This window comes from Nicotiana sylvestris, chromosome 1 (genome assembly GCF_000393655.2).
Source record: "Nicotiana sylvestris chromosome 1, ASM39365v2, whole genome shotgun sequence".
In the NCBI taxonomy this organism is placed as follows: Eukaryota; Viridiplantae; Streptophyta; class Magnoliopsida; order Solanales; family Solanaceae; genus Nicotiana; species Nicotiana sylvestris.
The window spans coordinates 157,902,906-157,909,165 of record NC_091057.1 but is presented as its reverse complement, the minus strand read 5'-3'; positions in this window follow the sequence as shown (position 1 = coordinate 157,909,165).

Here is a 6,260-nt window from a genome sequence, read left to right as displayed (position 1 = left end):
TGCCTTAAACCCCTTGCAGCATCAGGGCATTTTGAACTTCTGAAAGCTCAATTCAAGACTGCCCTAACCTGATTCTTTTAATTTGTTTACAATGCAGTTATGAGCTAGTAGTCACAGCTAATGTCAAGCATCCAATTAACAATCAACAGGTTCATTCACTTACGTGAAGTTGTACGAATTAGAATATTTGAACATTCAGTCGTAGGAGGTTAATCGACGACATTTATCAAGTCGACTATACTAATTATAACAGGTAACAATCAGTCGTTCATATAAACAAATACATACAGGGACCTAAAGGGCTTCGGACAACTTTGGTCAATCACTGGGAACCTATATGAATTATTTATGCGACGACTATCCTAATCGAACATGTATATCTCAGAGTACATTCAGAACACACATAGAAAATCAACCGACCAAATAAAAGGTCTTTGACAGAGATGGAAGAAATCCGAATAAAAAATAACAAAAATAACAAACAAACACAACGAAACATGCTGACAACTTAATTAGCAGTTGAATAAAACAAAAAGGAAAAGAAAAACTTACCGAAAAATGTCCAAACCAAATTGACCCAAATCTGACTCAACTTTGAACCCTTGAGGCCGAGCAAACCTTAATCAGGGTGTTCTCACACGAGAACACCTTGACTAAGGTCTATTAGACCTCAAACTCTGATAAGACTGGCCGGTTTCCAAGGCTATTCCTGTTCTAGGTTTTGGATTCTTAGATTTGAGATTCTAAGAGTTGTGGGTAGATTCGGACCAAACCAAGCCTGGTTTGGTCACGAGTGGGGTCAGGGGAGTATCTGGTATGAAGATGGTGAGGTTTGGTATAGGTACGGGTTCGACTCGAATCTTCAAATGAAGATTCGAGATGAAGGAAGGGGATTCGAGGCTAGGGGGTAATAGATCCATATTCAGGAGAGTGAGGGGGTCCTAGGGTGTTCAGGAGGTGGTCACCGGTGTTCATGCCGCCGGGTTCTGGTGAAAGGGAAACTATGGCGGCTGCTAGGGTTTCGGGGGGTTTCAGGGCTTGGTGAGGAAAATGGGGAAAGGTGGGATTCGGATAGGGGGCGTGGGGTGTGAGGGAAGGCTTATATACGGCGTAGAGGATTGGATCCAGGCCGTTAGATCATCTGATCTCAACGGCTGGGATCTGATGGTGAGGGGTGAGACGAGGTCGTTTGGCATTAAAACGGGGTCGTTTGGGTTTAAGTGATGGGTTGGGTTGGACCGGCTAACTAGGTTGGGTTACGGGTGCTGAGGTGGGCCGTTGGATCGGTGTGTTTGAACGGCTCAGATCAGACGCATGATGCGGCGTCGTTTCGGGAGGTGGTCAGGGCAGGCCTAGTCTGGACTGGACTTGTGCTGGTTTGGGCCTATTTTTGTTTTATTTCTTGGGCCCAAACTGATTTTCATTCACTCTTTTCTTTTGTTTTCTATTTTTAAACAAAAAATGAAAAATAACAAATAAATGATCAAACAAATGAAATTAAAACAAACAACAATGTAACACTTCAACACCATTATCACGCCAAATTAAAATGTTTAAGCAAGTTAAATCACAACCTAGAACGGGCAATGCACATATATTTTGAATTTTCTTTTAACGACCGAATTACGGTTTGATTACCATGACATACATACTTTGTATTTTGATTGGTAAGATCAAATGAAACATGGGCCAAACCACAAATGACCAGCAGTACATGTCATAAAAATGAAAATTTGTACAGCGAGGTCATTGGTCACTACTTTTGTTTTCTTTTGGAGCGATTGTCCGTGAAGCAAAAATCACGTGCTTACAGGGTGAAAAGGAGAAGGGGTAAAAAGCAACTATTCATGCCTTAGAAGAAAGCCTGAGGAACCTCAATTTTGAGAAAAACTTACAAGCACAAGAAGCAGAAGGTGAAAAGAAGAGTCTGATTTGCGAGAATAAAACTCTCTACGCTCAGTTTCAACAGATGAAGAAAGCCTCTAAAGCGCCAGTGAGAAGTTGGAAAGATCAGAAAATCATTGCCAATCTGATGGAAAGGATGCAATATTATGACTCCATTTTGGCAAAAACCGAAAAGGCGTTAGACAAAGCTAAGGAAAAAATCATACAGTTGAATGAGGAGGCCAAATCTAGTTAAGAACACCAAGTAATGAGATTTGAAGAAGAAATGGCTCAATTCGAAAAAGAGAAGGATCATTGGACACGTTCAAAGGCTCAGCTCCATGCACAATTGGAAGAAATGATAAGGTACAACAGAGAACATCAGCATGCATATATTGATAGGGAGAGAGCACAGGCAAAACTCGAGCAGGCCAGACTTCGGGCTCAATTGGAGTTGGCTTTAGATCGCGAGGGCCACATAAAATATATAGCCATCACTCGCCAATAGCAATTACTAAACCAAGACCAGAATCTCCAAGATTTCAGAGCACAAATCTGTGATTTGGCCGTTTATACCTCTCAAAGTTATGTGAACTGCCAGAGGATGGATTATGAGAGGTTTTTGGAGCATGCATCTACTTTTTCCCGTCATCTTACAGTAGAGTTAGAGAGGATGTACCATACATTAGGAAGTCAGCCGGGTCAAGCCCCACCCTGAGCAAATGTTCCAGTGATTGAAAGCAAAAGATTGTGGAGTGAAGCATAGTCATAATTGTTAAAACTTTTCATATAATAGTCATGTTTTAGTTTGAGTCCATGTTGAGTCTTTTAAACCATTTTCTTAATGTGTTGTCCAAATGTAATATCATTTCTGTCATTGTACTGTTTTGTTTGTTAAAATAAATAAAAAAAAATAATAATTGTTTCCACCAAAACTACGCTCGGTCTGATTCATGCGGGGTCATGATACGTAGGCAATATCCATAGGATTCAACCATAACCAAAAAAAGAGGAAAATAAAAAGGAATAAAAATGATGAGAGGTCAATCAAAAAGGGGCATGAGTTATAAGATAGGTCGTAAATAGGAAAGAGCCGGGATGACACAAACAACCGAGCAAATGCATGATAGAAATGGTTAAATTGCTTAGGTGCATTGCATTCCAATGTGCGGTTGCCTATATGTTATGCTCTAATCACTAACAAGTTTGTTGTTGATGAATCCAGAATTCAAACAGTTAGTTCTCCTAAGCATACTGGCAACCCACCCATACCAAACCAGATCCAAAGGTGAAATAATCATGTCTACCCAGATGTAGACACCAGTGTCATCGAAGGAGAAGAGTTGGACGTTAATGCCATGAAAGAAGAGATGTACAAATTGAAACAACAAATGGCCGAAATGTATCAGGCCCGGGCTAAAGGACAACCGCCATCATCTTACCCAGCTAACCCTACCTTCACTCCCCCACCGGCTCAACCACAGGATCAGCCTGCCCCCGATCTCTCCCCGAGCTTTCCCATTTACCAACACTACCAGGGAACCACTTCTCATACACCACAATCTCCACCCCCTAAACCAATTCCATACCCTCCTCCACCAGTAACTTCTGTCTTCGTAGCACCTCCACCAGCTACACTCCACAAATCTCCTAGAGATCCAATGTTCCAGGCCCAGGACAACCAATAATACCCCTCAAAGCCTACTTTCAAAGCTCCAGAAACCCATTCCTATACTCCTCGCTTTGATTTCTCGATAGAAGCTAATAAACCATCCAAAAATCCTGAACAAGAAGAGATGTTCAGGAAAGTTAAAAGCTTAGAACAATCATTCAGGGACATGCGGGGACTAGGAGGTCAAGTAAGTGTGGCCTACAAGGACCTATGTCTATTTCCGAATGTGCAATTGCTGGCAGGTTTCAAGATGCCCAAGTTTGATCTATACAATGGGCGGTGATCCAGTAGCCCACTTGAGGGGTTTTTGCAGCAAGATGAGGGGAGCGGGAGGATAATATGAATTGTTAATGGCTTACTTCAGTCAAAGTTTGAGTGGATCAACATTGGAATGGTATACTCGCCAAGACCATGGAAGATGGTACACATGGGATGTCTGGCGCAACCATTTGCTTGTCACTTCCAATACAATATTGAGATCATTCCAGATCGACTATCCATAACTAAACTGGAGAAGAAGCACAATGAAAGCTTCAGAGAATATGGTTTCCAATGGAGGGAGGGAGCAGCAAGAGTAGATCCCCCAATGAAGGAAAGTGAGATGGTAGATTACTTCTACAGGCTTTGGAACCTACTTACTATGGCCATTTGGTCTCAACTGTGGGAAAGTCGTTCAACGAAGTGGTAAAGATGGGGGGCATGGTAGAAGAGGGCCTCAAGTCGAATAAAATCATAAGCTATTCGGCTATCAAAGTGACTACTCAGGCTATTCAGGGCGGCATAGGAGGGATTGGGAAAAAGAAGAGAGAGGAAGCAGCGATGGTTGATTCAGGAACTTGGTCCGGATCCAGAGGTTCACCTTACTGTCACACCTCCTTTTTTCCGCCCCCGCGAGGGTGAAGGAGTTTTTTCCAATTAAAGGACAATCGAAACGGGATTTATTTATTTATATCAGAGTCTCCACTTGGGAGATTTAGGGTGTCCCAAGTCACCAATTTAATCCCGAATCAAGGAAAAGAATGACTCCATATTATAGTCTGCGCACCAAAAATCCGGATAAGGAATTCTGTTAACCCGGGAGAAGGTGTTAGGCATTCCCGAGTTCCGTGGTTCTAGCACGGTCGCTCAACTATCATATTTGGCTTGATTATCTGATTTAATACATGTTGAACCTATGTGCAAAATTTAACTTTTAACCGCTTTTATCATTTACTGTTATTTCTATCAAGAATTGCAACATCGTGGAAATACATCTCGAACCACGTCACAATCAATGTACCCGTGGTTAGAGCCACATTTCAACTCTGTTGAGATTGGGATTTGGGTCACATAAATGTGCACCCGAGTTTAGGAAGATAACATTATTAAATACGCGCCTAAAGTGACTAGCGTATCATTTACTTTGGGTAGGGCCGTGGAATTTTACTAAACGGTCCATCCCGAAGTCTAAGCAATTTTAAAGCAAATATTTACTGAGGGCCCCGCAATTTTGTATTTTTATTTGGCGAGGCTCATCTCATTCTTATTTTTTAAAAGGAATTTGCAACGTCATGGACACGCATCTCGAACCACGTCACAATCAATGTACTCGTGATTAGAGACACACTTCGACTCCGCTGAGATTTGGATTTGGGTCACATAAATGTGCACCCGAGTTTAAGAAAGTAATTTAATTAAATCGCGTCTAAAGAGGCTAACGCGTTATTATCTTTGGGGAAGGCAGTGAATTTCACTAAACACTCCATCCTAAATTCTAAGTATTTATTATGACCAATTATTGAGGGCCCCGCAATTTGTATTTTTTTTTATTGGGCGAGGCTTGTCTCATTATTTTTTTTTAAAAGGATAATCTTAGAATGACTATATTTTCTATTTTTCGTTTTCTCTAAAATAAATGAAGAAAAAGTCCTACTTTTATTTACATACTTTCGAGTTATTATAGTTAAGTTTCGAAAGTGAGTAGTTTAAAGAGTTTACATGGGCAGCGTATAGAATATTCTACATACAGACAGAAAAGAAAGAAAAGACTACATTAAATTACAACTTCAAATCTTTCTCATTTTCACATTCATGCTTCGAGTGGCTTACAAGATGAACCAGTGTATCAGTTTGTGTACCTAGTATTTGGGAAGCAAGGAAAGAAGATGAAGATCAGTAGAAGCAGCAGTAGTGTAAATACACAGCAACAACAACAACCCAACAACAGCAATTCGAATCAGATTCGAGGCCCAGAAAACTTTGAAGAAAAACCGAACAACTCAATAGAGCAAACTCAAAAGTTTGTAAACAAACTAAACAGCAACAAACCACGCGTGTATTAAACCCGAAACAAAACTCGTTTCTCACTTTGTTTTTGTTTTCTCCTTCTTTTTTTTTAACTCTTTAACACTCTCTTAGGATTTTCAGAATGTCTCACTCTCTCAAAAGTAAACCTCCAAAAATCTTTCAAGTCTTCCAACTCTAAGTCTTGAAGCTCAAGTGTAAAAATCTTTTTTTCGTTCCAGTCCCTAAAAACCTCTTTCCAAGAATGTGTCAAATGACTCTATATATAACAAGACTCTTGTCTTGAATCCCCAACCCGAAATATTCCCCCATTGCATGCTTTGCTTCCCACTTTCTTAAACAAATGAATTATTCCCCACTATTTTGTATCTTGTCCCCCACTATATTAAACTAAAGAATTATTCTCAACCCATTATGTCTT